General features: G+C 46.4%; 1 protein-coding gene across 3 annotated transcripts in view; it reads right to left on the bottom strand.

Moving 5' to 3' along the window:
* The window catches only part of LOC102455822 (C-type lectin domain family 2 member B-like), a 28,973-nt gene extending 19,817 nt beyond the window's left edge, over nt 1-9,156 (bottom strand). For 2 of the 3 annotated variants that reach the window (XM_089770647.1, XM_089770648.1), the window contains exon 1: nt 8,932-9,145. The gene's annotated coding sequence lies outside the window, so the exon portion shown is untranslated. Of the gene's footprint in view, nt 1-8,931 lie in introns of all 3 variants that reach the window. The other variant, XM_089770653.1, reaches the window with a different exon arrangement.
* Nucleotides 9,157-15,500: the final 6,344 nt, after the last annotated feature.

The following is a 15,500-nucleotide window of genomic DNA, read 5'->3' as shown; positions in this document are numbered from 1 at the left end:
CAGATCAGGCAAGCGAGGGTCTGCATCCAATCTCCAGGGCTGAGGTTCCCCAGCCCTGCTCTGTGCCTACAGACTCTCGCTCAGGTAATGGTTTCTTCCCCTCACACTCTACTCCCTGTGAAAGCAGCTCTCACTTTGAGGTTTTGAAATTGAGACATCAATAAACTCAAACGTGATGCAGGTTTCCAAGAGTTTATGTTGTGTGAAACACCCCAGTGTCACAGGAACACCTCACTCAGGATGAGCAGTGGGATAAGGCAGGGAAGCAACCCCAACACCCAGAAACATCAGGTCCCCTCGCTGTCAAAGTGATTCCTCAAAGCCTCTCTGATAGTGATGGTCACAGCATGGCCTCCTCAGATGTCCTGAGTATCTGACTACTCAGACTGCACCCAGGTGCCAGGACTCATACTCCTACCATTGGGCAAATACTTCACCCTCTCTCACACACACACAAATTACCTAAGCAACAGCATGCTGCCCCCACCTTGGGGACGTGATCCTCCAAGAGGTCTAGCCTGCCATACAAACACCTCCATCTAGCTTTCAGTCTGCCAAAGGCACATTCAACAACCATGCGGTGGTGGCTTAGCCTGTTGATGGACTGCTCCTTACTGCTGTCCAAGTGCCCCGTGTAAGGCTTCATGTGCCATGGCTGCAAGGGGTAAGCTGTGTCACCTAGGATCACTATTGGCACTTCCACATCCCCAGTGATATTTTCTAGTAAGGAAAGAAAGTGCCAGCTTGCAGCTTTCTGAACAGGCTACTGTTCCTGAATATGCATCATGCACCTTTCCAGAGCATGCCACATTTATGTCTGAATTACTCTCAGCGATACACAAGCACCTAAGCACCATGGAGAAGTATCCTTTACTACTGATGTACTCTAAGGCAAGATTTGGGTAGCTCTGTAATTGGGATAGGTGTGCCATTCATTGTCCTGCCCCAGTTAGCAAAGCCCATATCAGCAAAACTAGCCACTATGTCATCCACATTTCCCAGAGTCACAGTCCTAGGCAACAGAATTTAATTCATTGCACCACACACTTGCATAAGTGCTGCCCTGACCATAGACTTCCCCACTCCAACTGATTTCCAGCAAACAGTAGCAATCAGGAGTAGCCAGCTTCCTCAAAGCAATGGCCATGCACTTCTCTACCAAGAACAGTTCTGTTTCCAGTGTCCTTTTACCACAGTTCCAGGGCTAGCTCAGCACACAGCTTCAGGATGGCTGCTTTACACATCCAAAAGTTCTGTAGCCACTGCTCTTCATCCCACTCCTTCATAACAATGTGATTTCCCATACTCAGTACTGGTTTCCCTAGACCAAAAGCAGCGCTCTCCTCTGCATATCACATCTGTGAGAGCACAATGCAATAAAGGTTCATTTTTTTCCTCATCTGAATCTGACAAGTCATTGTCCTCTGCTAGTAAGTCCATAATTCGGTGTGCTGCAGTGTGTGATGGCTTAATTACACTGATCACAAGAAGGGATAGATGTCTCTGATTTGCACTGTCCTGTGCTGTGCTTTCCTTATCGCCTTGGTGTCTGGTGATCAAAATCTTTGGCTAGGTGCTCTGCCTCTGTCCCCCCACCCTGCCAGAAAATTCCCCCTCCCCTTGCTCTCACAAATATTATGGAGCTCTTTGCCACCACAAAGGGAATGTTGCATTTGCTGAGGTCTGACCTCGTTAGGAGACACCTAAACCTTCCCTTTAAATGCCCAAATTACAATCAACTGCCATTCTGTACTTGCACAGCCTGTAGTTGATCTGCTTCTTACTAGGATCCAGGCTGCCTGTGTACAGGGTCATGAGCCAAGGCAGCAAGAGGTAGGCTGAGTCACCAAGGATCACGATTGGCATTTCTACCTCTCGGATTCTAATTGTCCGGTCTGAGAAAAAAGTTCCAGCATGCATCTTTTGTAAGAGGCAGGAATTCCAAAAGATATGCACATCATGCACCTATCCCAACCATCCCATGTTGATGTCAATGAAACAGCCGTTGTGATCCACTAGCACCTGCAGAACCACAGAGAAATACCCTTTGACTATGTCTAGACTGGCTTGATTTTCTGGAAATGCTTTTAACGGAAAAGTTTTCCATTAAAAGCATTTTTGGAAAAGAGCGTCTAGATTGGCATGGACACTTTTCCACAAAAGCACTTTTTGCAGAAAAGCGTCCATGGCCAATCTAGACACGCTTTGGTGCAAAAAAGCCCCAATCGCCATTTTTGCGATCGGGGCTTTTTTGCGCAAAACAAATCTCAGCTGTCTACACTGGCCCTTTTGCGCAAAAGTTTTGCGCAAAAGGGACTTTTGCCTGAATGGGAGCAGAATAGTATTTCCGCAAAAAGCACCGATTTCTTACAGTAGGAAGTCAGTGCTTTTGTCGAAATTCAAGCGGCCAGTGTAGACAGCTGGCAAGTTTTTCCGGAAAAACAGCTGATTTTCTGGAAAAACTGGCCAGTCTAGACACAGCAGTTGTGGTTTATATTTTCCTTGGCAAGATGGTCAGGGGCCAAGATGGGGATGTATGTTCTGTCTGTTGCCCCACCAGATCGAGAGAACGCTATTGTGGCAAAGCCCTCCATTATGGTATCCAGGTTTCCCAGAGTGACTACTCCGCATAGCAGAAGTATACTGATGTCCTTGGCCACTTGTATAACAATAGCCCCCACTGTAGATTTCCCCAGTCTGAATTGAGTTGCAGTTGCCTGGTAGCTATCTGGTGTTGCATGGGAATTGCTCTGTGGAAGCTTGAGCTTCTCCACTGTCAGATCAGGTCTCATTTGGGTGTCCCTACACGTCAGAGCAAGGGAACGCCATTCGCAAAGTTCCATGAAAGTGACCTTGCTCATTCTGAAGTTTTGCAGCCACTGTAGCTCATCCCATGCCTACAACACTACGCAGTCCTACCAGTCTGCTTGTCTCATGGTACCAGAAACAGCATTTCACTGTGTCCAGAGGATCCAATGCCAGCTGTACTAATTCGCTCAGCACAAGGGCTTGCCTATACAGTGTGCTTATGGAAACTTGAGAAGGACATTCCTCCTCACCTAGTGGTAATGGACCTCTTGTCCAATCATCTGAAGAAGTGGACTGTGTCTACAAAAGTTCATGATACCATCTACGTATTTTGTTAGTCTCTAAGGTGCCACAGGACAATTTGTTGTTGTTTTTAAAAAAAAATTTCAATGATTTTAACTGCAATCCTGGGGAAATAAGGAAAATTGCTCGTTCCCCATCAAAGTAGGATACTTTGGAGTAATATATAAATTTGTATTTGTGCCAGGACACTCAAAGGGACCATATTGGTACCAATCCTGGTACCTCTTTTGATTGGTTATCATACAAAATTGGTCATAGGTTAGCTTAGGTAACCAGAATCTTCCACTTAATCAGCCTCATCAGGCTTGATGACTATGATTACTTATTCCGTAACTCCTCTCTGTATTCCACACAGACCAGTGTCTGTATCAAGCACATTACATCTCCAGATGTACTTACCCATTATTTTCTGCTCCCCAATAACTTGTGGTTTCCTATTGGGCTGTTAGTCTGTACAAAGATGACTATATTAGATATTACAGGCCTCAAAATTTATACTGCCTTGTCAAAGCAAATGTCTTACAGGATACAAGCCTGTAGGTTGCTTGCATTACTGCTGCATCTAATGCAAAGCAGACTATAAATGTAGACATCAATATAACGAAGCTGGAATACAGTTGGAGTAAATATAACAAAGGCAAACTAGCCCACCAGCTATAGCTCCCCCTTAATAAGGTGATTGTTAGTGAACCCTATAACATAAGATGAGGACTTGACCCTTAACCCAATAGATAGCAGATAGCTAAAGTGGGAAATGCCACAAGTTTAATGAGTATGTGTGCCTTAAGGGCTTGGAAAAAATTTGATCCTGTGACCCTGCACTCCAATCAACCATAAAGATAATTTAAGATGTATAAACAGTAGTAGGATATTGGCCAATATTGCCATGTTATCCTTCACAACCAAGCCTCCTGCATAGTTAACCTGGTAGGTTATCAACAACAATGACGATTGATCTTGTCAGTACCTTCCTCCTAGACACACCACAGTGTGTCCGCCTTATAAACATATTGTAATTACCAATGTACTGAGACCCTTCTTTAGAGCAACTGGCCACTGGTGGAATTTTCATTTGAGTGATCCATTACCAAGGGAGGCACATTGCTGGGTTCATTGTAGACATTATCTTCAAGGTGATGGAAAATAGGCAAAAAGGCTATGAAGAGGACACATAAGGTTTTGCTGTAATGATCTTAATATGAGTTTTAATTAGTGCAGTGCCATACCTGATTTGTTTTAGTGACACTTTTTGATAAGAATTAAACTGGTGGCTTTTTCTTTTTCCTGTTATAAAACAGCAATTATCAATACAGTGTAGCCATTGCTAATTCTTGGTTAAATGTATGACCTTCTTCAATCCTAAACATATAAGATGCTGTAATATGTACATCAGGCCTAGGCAAAATACGGCCCGTGGCCCACCTAGCCACTGGATCCAGCCTGTGGAGGCAGTGGGGAGCCCCAGACAGATTCCCATGCAGCCCCCCACATGGTGTGCAGAAACACAGCTGCCGGGCTCTGTTTCTGTTTTAAAACTGGAGGGGAAGGGGGAAGTTTTAGGAGCCGGCCCACCCCCAGCACATTCCCATTGGCTGATTTCTGGCAGAAACCAGCCAATGTGAACTGCTTGTTGGAATAATAGGCTGTTAAGAAGAATCAAGTCCCCTCTCCTAGGCTCAGTTATTCGTGAAGACATGGCCAGGTGCTCAGGCAGGTTGGCTGGCTGGCAAACATTTTTAGCTCTGCAGGCAGGCAAGCTAGTTTGGCACCTGACAAGTAAGTCTCTTGGCCACAGCCTGCTTCTGGCACCCCAGCCCTTTCCTGCCCCAGCTCTCTATTCCCCACACTCAACATACCCAAACTCTCTGTCCCCCTCTTACACCCATACCCCCTCCCAGATCTGGCACCTCAATCTCCTGCCCCAGATCACAATCCCCTCCTACCCTAAGTCACATCCCAACTCCCTGCACTCCAGTCCCCTGCCCTAGGTCATAACCACCTGCCCCACCCCAACTCCCTTCCTGACTCCAGTCTCCCTCCGGCACCCCAGTCCCTTACCCCAGGCTTCCTTCTACACCGAACCTCCATTCCAAACCCCCGCATCTCCATTAATATCATGGAAGAGTGCGGCCCTCAAACACTTTCCAGAATCTTGGAGTAGCCCCCCATCAAAAATTATTGGCCACCCCTGATGTGCATACTGCAAACAGAACTGATTTATGTCATACTATATCCATAGCTACATCGCACATAGACGTATCCACTCTGAAGCTACTGATGAGAAGATAAATTCCTGTTCAGTTTACTAAAGGGCTGCATCTAGACTGGCAAGATTTTCCGCAAAAGCAGCTGCTTTCGTGGAAAAACTTGCCAGCTGTCTACACTGGCCGCTTGAATTTCCGCAAGAACACTGACGATCTCATGTAAGATTGCCAGTGTTCTTGCGGAAATACTGTGCTGCTCCCGTTCGGGCAAAAGCCCTCTTGAGTAAATGCTTTTGCACAAAAGGGCCAGTGTAGACAACGCGGTATTGTTTTACACAAAAAAGCCCCAATCACGAAAATGGCGATCGGGGCTTTCTTGCGCAAATCATGTCGAGATTGGCATGGACGCTTTTCTGCAAAAAGTGCTTTTGTGCCAAAGCATCCGTGCCAATCTAGACGCTCTTTTCCGCAAATGCTTTTAATGGAAAAACTTTTCCGTTAAAAGCATTTGCAGAAAATCATGCCAGTCTAGACGTAGCCACGGTGTCCTGGTTACATTTACTAGCTTATAACAGAGGGTTGCACTTTTACTTGGTATATCCCTTAACAATATGTTCCTTTAAGATACATTTTGGTTTTGTACATCTATGACACCAACAATTTAGGCAATGAACTCAACAATGTCCATATCCAGTCTTCCCCCCATTTTTGCATATTGTCCTCTTGGAAGAGATTATATTGCTCTGAAAATGATACTAGTGCACAAAACAGTGCCCTTGCACCAAAAAGGGTACGTCTCGATTGGCATGATTTTCCGCAAATGCTTTTAATGAAATAGTTTTCCGTTAAAATCATTTGTGGAAAAGAGTGTCTAGATTGGCAAGGACCCTTTTCCGCAAAAGCACATTTTGCAGCAAAGCGTCCGTGCCAATCTAGACGCGTTTTTGCACAAAAAAAACCCCCGATAGCCATTTTTGCGATCGGGGCTTTTTTGCACAAAACAAATCTGAGCTGTCTACACTGGCCCTTTTGTGCAAAAAGAACTTTTGCCCGAATGGGAGCAGCATAGTATTTCTGCAAGAAGCACTGATTTCTTACATGAGATCGTCAGTGTTCTTGCGGAAATTCAAGTGGCCAGTGTAGACAGCTGGCAAGTTTTTCCGCAAAAGCAGCTGCTTTTGCGGAAAAACTTGCCAGTCTAGACAAAGCCAAAGTGTCTCTGCACTTATCAAGGTTGTTCCCCACTCTGGCACTTCAAGTGCAAGGTGGGGGCTTGCATAAGACTTCAAAAATACATTGCATCTATAGGTTTCTGTTTTTAAAAACTCCCCAAGAGCACAGATTCCCTGACTTTCAGTGCTATGCTGCCACCATCCAAGTGAGAAAAAAAAACCTTTTAGAACCCAGGAAGAGTCACTTAGGAACTTCTTCCAGGGGGGTACCCCAAGTTCTTTTGCCGTAAGAGATCTTGAAAAAATAAACTATAATCTCTGATAGCTGAACTCGCAGTTTTAGGCATACATACACAGACTTCCTGTTACTTCCAGGACACAAGAATCAGATCACAGTCTTAAAAAAGGTAAATGTTATTAACAAAACAAAAAGATACACTTAGTAAAGCATGCTTGGTTGCTAGGTATTATAGAGCAACTGAGAGAAAAACAGATTCAGCCTAGTGTATGTGGCGGGGGGAGGCAGGGAAGGAGGGAGAGCATGGACTCAGCATACAGCAGAGCCAGCCCAAGCTACAGGCTGACCCGGGATGCCTGATTGTAAGGGGCGCTGCGTGGTGCTGCAGGGCCGGGTGGGGGTGGGGCCACACATGTGCTGCGTGCCTGGGGTGCAAGAATGAGCTGCATGCCTGGGGCCGGGGCCGCACATGTGCCATGAGCCTGGGGGTGGTGCTGCGTGCCCAGCGTGCAAGAATGGGTCGGGCTGGCTCTGCATACAGGTATTTAACCAAACTACAAAACAAAGAAAATATCCTGATCACGTCTAAGTAAACATTCCCTATCATGTATACATTTGTAGCTTTAAGGTCCAGTCCATTTCTTGTGTGATGGGTCATCTGCCATGCACTGGCCCTTTAAGGGTTAACACCAAGCCCTGGGAGAGGACTGGAGAAGTGGAGCCAGCAGCTGTGGCTAGTATGAGCCAATTAGGGCACAGCTGAGGGCTGTATAAATAAAGGCTCCCTGGGCATGGAGATAGACACACTCCTGTTTTATCTGGGGAGCAGGTGGGGCCTGTCTACCAGGGAAGCTGGAGGTTTCCTGAGCCAGGGCAAGCCTGAAGAGTGGCAGGTAGAGCTGTGGAGCTCTGGCCTGATCTCACTCCCAGGCTGCAGGGTCTGAGGCATGTCCTGAGAATATTAGGGCTAGATCAGGGGTGGACAACCAGTTTAACAAAGAGAGCCAAAGCAGCAGTGCAAAAAATGTGAAGAGCTTGGGAATCTGTATTTAATCAGCCAGATGTTTTTCCAAACCAAATATTAGGACATTGTGGCTGTTGCGGAGGAAGAACCATGCTGTCAGCTACCTAGTGCTGTGAGTTGCTTTTGGCCGGTCCTCCCTGAGAATTTTGTGCTGTTGAGTACCTGGAAAGACATGTCCCTCTTCTGATCCAACAGTGGCATTTGCTAATTTTGCATTCCATGTACTTTCTTTAACTACTATTAAATACATTTTACAAATTTAAAACTTTGTTTCATTGTAGACATACACTCACCACCCTCCCCCCACCCTGCAGTGCCTTTGTCAGGGGATAATTTTGACAATCATTCCAAAATCATGTAACTTTAACTAGAGCCTGATTTTATATTTTGTTGAGTTTGATTATAAGAAATGATATTAATAGATACTATAGAATACTAATATATACATATGTAATCATACCATAGCAATTATGTCTTATATTTTCTAAACACTGTAGCTGTAATATAGATATTAAATGTAATTTATTTTCATGAATATTTTGGAGATTTGCCTAGTGAACTCCTAAATTTTAACTTGGGTTCTGCCAAACAATTGGCCACATTGCTTGACAAATCCCAAAATAAAATTGTTTAATATTTATAAAATAATAGTTTCCATGAAATTGTTCATTGGTGCATACACTGATAGACATTTGTGAAGATTGAGCCACCACTGATCTTTGTAAAGACATATTCAAAGGGGTTAAAGTCTAATCATATACTCTAATTATAGTATAACTAGCATGGTACCAGGAAAAAAAAATCATTAATATTTATATTATGCACATTTTGTGTGCAAAAATATTGTTGTTGCAACAAAGTTTCAGAAAACAATTTCGTCATGTATCAACCAGTCATACCACCAATGGATCGAACATTGTCTTTCAGTCCAGGTGCCACAGGAAGAAATCTATGGGTCCTGGAAATCTAAAGGTTGAAAACATTCACCATTTTGGATTTTTACAGGTGAATGTGTAATCTTTAGCCCCTAGATTAGAATATGAGTGAGTGGGTAACTCTTAGCTCTTCTGAACCTGTTTCTCGTTCAAATTAAAATCTGGACATTGAGAAGGGCAGCATCAACTATCTAGTGTAAGACAAGGGATTCTTTAGAGTGCAGGAATAAAACAAGTTTAGGCTTACCCATCTCTAACTGTTTGAAGACCCTATGATGGAGTCTCCTCTTCTGAAAGATCCTAATTCTCTGGGTGCCACCTTTTCCCAAAGACATGTCCAACTATTGATTGGATAAACTGGGAAGCTATTCAATCTGGCAGTAGTGCCCCATGCTAAAGAACACTTCTGTCTGGTTAAGACCCGTCAGTATCCTTTAAGTAGTGGCAATGTCTTTGCTGTTGCCTCTTTAATGCATAAGATGCTTGTCACATGGTTTCACCGCATAAGGTAGAATAACCTCTCTGATTTGCATTATACTTTTATTCTTTTTAATCATTTTGTAAAACAGTAACAGTTAAAATAGACAAATATTAAAATACTAACTTTGTTTAGTCTACTTAAAGCGAAAATGGCAAGAGAAGTTGAATATCTTCTGTTGTAAAATTAAAACTTGTAACAATAACTGGATTGTAGGTAGCAAAGGCAGCTGCATTTTTCTAAGACACTTCCTGTGCAAAGCAGAAAGAATGAACTTTGCTGGTTTCCTTTACTGGGTAAGTTTGAAATCGCAACTAACTTGAGACTTATTTTTAGACCCATGATGCATAGCAACTGATTCAGACCCCCAAGTTTGTGACTGTGATTGGTTAATACAAACGTGTAAGCCATAATATTAATACTTGAATTTCCCCTAAGGGTGTTACCCTCATTTCCGTTCCTATTGCCTCCCACTTACAAGTTCAGAGAGGGAGAAGGATTACTGGTAAGCAAGAGTTTGCTTTCCCTTCTACACTAATACCTAGATATAGTGTGGTGAATCAGATGGGTTAGATGTTCACTTTTTTAAAGGATTAGTTTTTAATTTTAATATTATTCTAGTAAAAGCAATTTGCTTTGCCCACTTCCTCTTTACTTCAAAATGCTCAAATGAATCATTTCCCCTATGGGTTTTAGTTAGTTAACTGCAGTCTGTTAGCTGCTAGTCAAAGATACAGATAAGAATGGCTATACTGGATCAGATCAAAGCTCCATACGGCCCAGTATCCTCTCTGTCGACAGTGGCCAATACCAGATGCCCCAGGGTGGGAACACAACAGGTAATTCTCATGTGATATTTCCCCTATCACCCACCTCCAGAGAAACAGAGGATAGGGACACCATCCCTACCCATCTTGGTTAATAGCCATTGATGGACCTAACCTCCATGAAACTAGCTCTTTTTTGAACTCTGTTAAAGTCCTATCCTTCACCACACCCTCTGGCAAGGAGTTCCACAGGTTAACAGTGCTGCGTGAAGAAAAACTTCCTTTTGTTTGTTTAAAACCTGCTGCCTACTAATTTCATTTTGTGTCCCCTAGTTCATATATTGTGGGAATAAATAACTTTTCCTTATTCCCTTTTTCCACACCAGTCATGATTTTATAGACCTCCGTCATATCCCCCTTAGTCTCCTCTTTTCTAAGCTGAAAAGTCCAAGTCTTTTTAATCTCTCTTCATATGGAACCCATTCCAAAACACTAATTAGTTTTGTTGCCCTGTTCTGAACCTTTTTCAATGCCTTTTTCAATGATCTTTTTTCGAGATCAGGCGACCACATTTGTATGCAGTATTCAAGATATGGGCCTACTATGATTTTATAGAGGCGAACAGTGCCCCCACCTCCAAACCCCTCTGATATTACGCCATCATTTGGCACCCCATTTAACTTGGCGCCCTAGGTGACTGCCTAGTTTGCCTAATGGACAGGCCGCCCTGATCAGGGGTGATCAGACAAGATCCATCCAGAATAAAAATCTAGTTTCTGCTGACTAAAATGGATTTGATACTAGGATGTGAGGAGGTTAACTTAATGTCCCCCAAAGACCTTAGCTGTAATCCCAGATTTCATATCCCAGACCCTTGGGCCCACATTCCAGTTGGATCCATCTTCCCTAGGTCTCACAGCATGACTTTTGTATGGGGGTCTGGGTAGAGAAATCACGACTTAGAGCCCAGAACATTTGAAACAATAAGAAAGATTCCGCCAGACAAATGCATGCTGCTAAATAAGTGAGAATCACAATTTGGTGAGAATAGCACCAAGTCTCCCTGCAGTGCCCCTTGGAGAGATGGGCTGTTGCCTTTCAGGGTGGCCCAAGGGCACACCTGTCGAGGAACGAGGACATCAGCAACGGATGGTGTGACGCTGGGTTGCAACAACAGAGAAAGAAAGAACGAGTGCAAGGTCAACAACATGCCCCTCAGGAAGGGGTGGGGCAGCAAACATTGGGCTCAAATCGTGCAGAGACTACCACCCTAGCAGAAAGGTGATAGGGGAATGTAGGCCCTCTCAACTTCACTGCTTCCCAGCCTAGGACTCTGTCCTGCAACCAGCTCAGTGGGGATCCTCCCCCAGCCCACTGACTGTGAAACCACCAAACTATCAGCTGAAAATCCCTGGGCTACTTGCTGCCTGCGCTCCAGGTCAGGCATCTCAGGTCCAAGTCCAGGGTGGCATCTGATTCGGCCACAGGGCTGGCAGGCAGCTATGAGTGGGACACATCAGCTTCCCTCTCTGGCCTGGCAGCAGAATCCAACAAGAGGTCATGTCTGGCTGCTTCCGTGGTGCTACCCCAACTGAGCTAGGGGCCTTGCCTCATATTCTTCCTACACCACCCTTCCACTTCTGGGGCATGAAATAAGCTTGCTCTGGCTTCCCCCACCCAGGCAGAGAGGGAGGTTTCTCACCCTCAGGCTAGTCACCCTGGCTCCCAGCACTGTCCTATGGACCCTCTGGGTTAGATTGTTTTCTGTCTGAAGACCTCTGGACTGTCCATTGGTGCAGTTAAGGTAGACCAGGCTGCCACCAGTGCATAGCACCCTGTTTTAGGATTTATCCCACAATTTACCCTCCAATAAGATAACATGCCCCCCGCCACCTTAATATACTGCTGTCAAGACTGATGGGGCTATTTTCAAACAGCTTGAAACATGTTCTTTGTAAAAGGCTATTAGCCAGGGGATAAAATGGTGTCATTGGCCTCTGTTTGTCAGAGGCTGGAGAGGGATGGCAGGAGACAAATCGCTTGATCATTGTCTTTGGTCCATCCTCTCTGGGGCACCTGGTGCTGGCCACTGTCGGCAGACAGGCCACTGGGCTAGATGGACCTTTGGTCTGACCCTGTACGGCCGTTCTTATATTCTTATGTTCTTATGTTAACTGTCACTGAGGTGTGGGGAGCCACTGAGCCCTGCATCCCCATCCGCAGCCAGATGTGACCCAACCCCATCAAGGTACTGGTACAGTGCCTGGGGAAACTGAGGCACATACATGGCATTACTACAGGACAGCAGAACTCACATGCAACATAAAGCAAACAGAGTAAATAGAATTCCCACTTTATCACACTCTGTCATTAAAATGTCCTTTCTAGGAACTATTACTTTGACTAGGAGAACAGGGGAGATGCACATAGGGTTGCCAGGTGTCTGGTATTGAATTGGAAAGTTTTGTATTTTTGTCTTCTGTCTGATAAAAAAAATTCAGAAAATGTTCAGTATTTTCTGATTTTTTCCGAGCCAGGAGGTGAAAATTCAGGCAACAGTAGTGCTTACCAGGGAGCTGTCCAGCCTGGTGAAGGGAGGCAAGATAGCGGCCAGCTGCTGGCAGCCTGTTAGGGCCAAAAAGCCTCTTAAAGACTTAAGAACTTTTGGGGTCCTTTTTTTTTGTTTGGTATTTTCTCTCAAACCATCTGGCAACCTTAGATACACACACTGACGGCAGGGCCTCCCTATACAGCTCTTTGTCTCAGATCACACCCAAAGGTGGTAAGAAACATACGCAAGAGAAACCGTTCCCTTCCCAAACCTGCAAACACTCTTGCTGACTGAGCAGGCAGGGCATTGTGCACATCACAGACACTTGGCTGCCTGGCTGATCTATGCTCAAGCCAGCCAGGAAAACTGTGTCTGCAGCTCAATTGCTCAGCTGACTGGCACTCTGGCTGGTCAGGAAGCACACTGGGAATGGGGAGGCTAGGGAGTCGGGGGGTGTTCTGGGACTGGGGGCAGTAGCATGTGGGTAGGGGCTGACTACTGCTGTGGGGGGAAAGCATAGCTGCACTGGGGGTCAGGGGCAGAAGAAGAGGGGCCTTAGGTGGAAGGGGTGGGACTGGGGCTTATGTTCCTCAGCTAGGCATTTGCCCAGGCATGGCTACATTTTAAGTGCAGGCCAGCCCTACTGTCCAGGGAGTGGAGAGAGCAGACATGAGATGGAGAGAAGCAGAAAGCTCTGTCATCAGCTGTTCTGGCCTTGTTCTTCCCTTTTTACACAGCCTATCCCAGAAGGGTGCGGTTAGTTACTATCTGTACAGAGCAGTTGTCACCAGCCCATGACCCCGCGAGCCAGGCACTTCCCCTGCTTATTGCAAGACATGTGTTTTAGTTTGATTATTAGTTTTTAGTTGCAGCCTCGCCTGTGTACTAGTGTAGATGCAAATATAAAACTTTATTATTTCTATGGTCATTGTTCTTCCTGTTAGAATAGTACACTTTATTTTGGTAATAGGATGGGGCATAAACATGAATGGGGCATAAACATGAATAGCTTACAGCAGGGGTGGGGAAACTTTTTTGTGTTGGAGGCCTCTGACCCACAGAAAAGTCAGTTGGGGGCCACACATAAGGAAGAAGCAAGAAAACCAAAAGCAACTCTCCCCCCCCAAAAAAAACCATGGCCCCAGACTAGAAGGAGAAAGACACCCCCCAGATTCCCCTCATACCCCATAGGGGGAGGGGAGCAGAGCAGAGCAGACTAGTAGATTTATGTGTTCCAGCCCTGCAGGGGGATGGTGTGAGGGTTGGAGCACAGTGCTGGGGTGGTGGGAACCTCAGGGGCCAGATCCAGGCAAGTCAGGGACCCATTTTTTTTAAAAAAAGAGCAGTTTGAAAACAGGGCAGATGGTCAGCCCTGTGCAGGGGTGCACAGCAGGCCTCCACAGTCCCAGACTGCACATGGGGGTGGGTGGTTAGTCACACACACCATCTTTTAGGGATTGGCTTGTTTTGAAATGGGATTAGCTTGATTTTGGGCTTATTGTGAAAGTTGGGGTGCTTATTTACACCATGAAATTTGGCAACAGCTGTGTGAGACCTCCACTGCCTGCCCCAGGGGCCATGCAGGTGTGGGGGGCAGCGACCTTCAGTGACTGACCCCAGGGTCAGGGCAGGCTCCTGTGTGTATGGGAAGCAACCTGTATTCACTGTGCATCACAGTGTAGCTGTGTAGACACCAGCCTGACCACTCACTGGGGAGAGATTCAGGTGCCAAGGGGAGGGGAAAGAGGAGTCAGAAAACAGGGGATAAGAAAAGGAAACAGGAGAAGGCAGAAAGCAGTAGGGAGCAGAGGGAAAGAACAGGGGTAAAAGGGGAACAGGACTGGAAAAGGAAAAAGAGAGAGTTGGGTGGAGAGAAAAGCCAAACACAGAATCGGGAAGGGGGGGGGCAGCCTGCAGTGACTGCAGCAAAGAAAACCTGGAGCTGAGAGGGACCCCCCTCAGCCACGCCCGGAGGGGGAGGGACAGAGAAAGGGTGGTTAATATGATGGGTAGGCGGTACTGAGGGCAGCCAGTGTGAGCAGGGAAGTTACCAGGGATTTCCCTACACCCCTCCTATGGGGGTGTATATCCCCCCTGAATTTCCCCAACCCCCTCCCAGTTTTGTGAACTCACCCCTCATCGGCCCTGACACCCTCCCTAATTTCAGTTCCTGGGAGGCTACAGCCAAGGACACACCGTCTACGGGGAATTGAGCTGAGCAAGGGGGGGTATGTGGGGGGGAGGGAGGAATCAGTTTCTTGTAAGTCACATGATTTCCCCCCCATGCGCCTTTCCCCGGCCCCTCCCCGCTGCGCTGATTGACTCTCGGCTCCTTCCCTCCCTTCCCGGGCGGAGCCGGCCGCGATGCAAAGTAGCCGGGTAGCGGAACTGGGGAGCCGCGGCCCCGGCAGAGCGAGCAGCGGGGTGGGCTACGGGGGAGGATGATTAGGGGCTTGGAGAAGGGGACTTGTGGGCGCTTCAGTCCGCTCTGTGGGTTGCTCCAGTCGCAGCCGGGCTGCGAACCCGTGTCCGAGTCTGCGGCAAACACTGCAATGGCTCCGGGCCGGGGGAGGGAGAAGGGCGGGGCGAGGAGTTGCCTCCCCCAACTCTTCAGCCACCGCCCCTGCTTACAGGACAGTCAGTAAAATCCATCCTGGGGGGGCTGGGACCCTCTTCCTGCATCCCAAGCCCGCAGAGACTAACACCTCCCGCCCCACAGCCGAGCAGAATTGCACCCGGAGAAGTCCCCTCCGTGCCTTGTTGAGTGGTAATAACATTTCCTGGTCTCTGCTGCCGTGCCTGGCCTGAGGCATCCTTGGATTGAATGAGCCTTTTTCACAGCTGCTCTGTCCCAACCCAGTGGCAGCTGCCTGAGGTAAAACAAAACACAGGACTATGCAGCAATTTAAAGACTAACAAGATGGTTTATTAGGGGATAAGCTTTCGTGGGCCAGACCGGCTTCCTCAGATCAAATAGTGGAAGAAAATAGTCACAACCATATATACCAAAGGATACAATT

The sequence above is a fragment of the Pelodiscus sinensis genome, chromosome 19 (genome assembly GCF_052426305.1).
Source record: "Pelodiscus sinensis isolate ZL-2025 chromosome 19, ASM5242630v1, whole genome shotgun sequence".
Classification (NCBI taxonomy): Eukaryota; Metazoa; Chordata; order Testudines; family Trionychidae; genus Pelodiscus; species Pelodiscus sinensis.
Note: the sequence above shows the minus strand (reverse complement) of the source record. Positions and strands in the feature narration are given on the sequence as shown.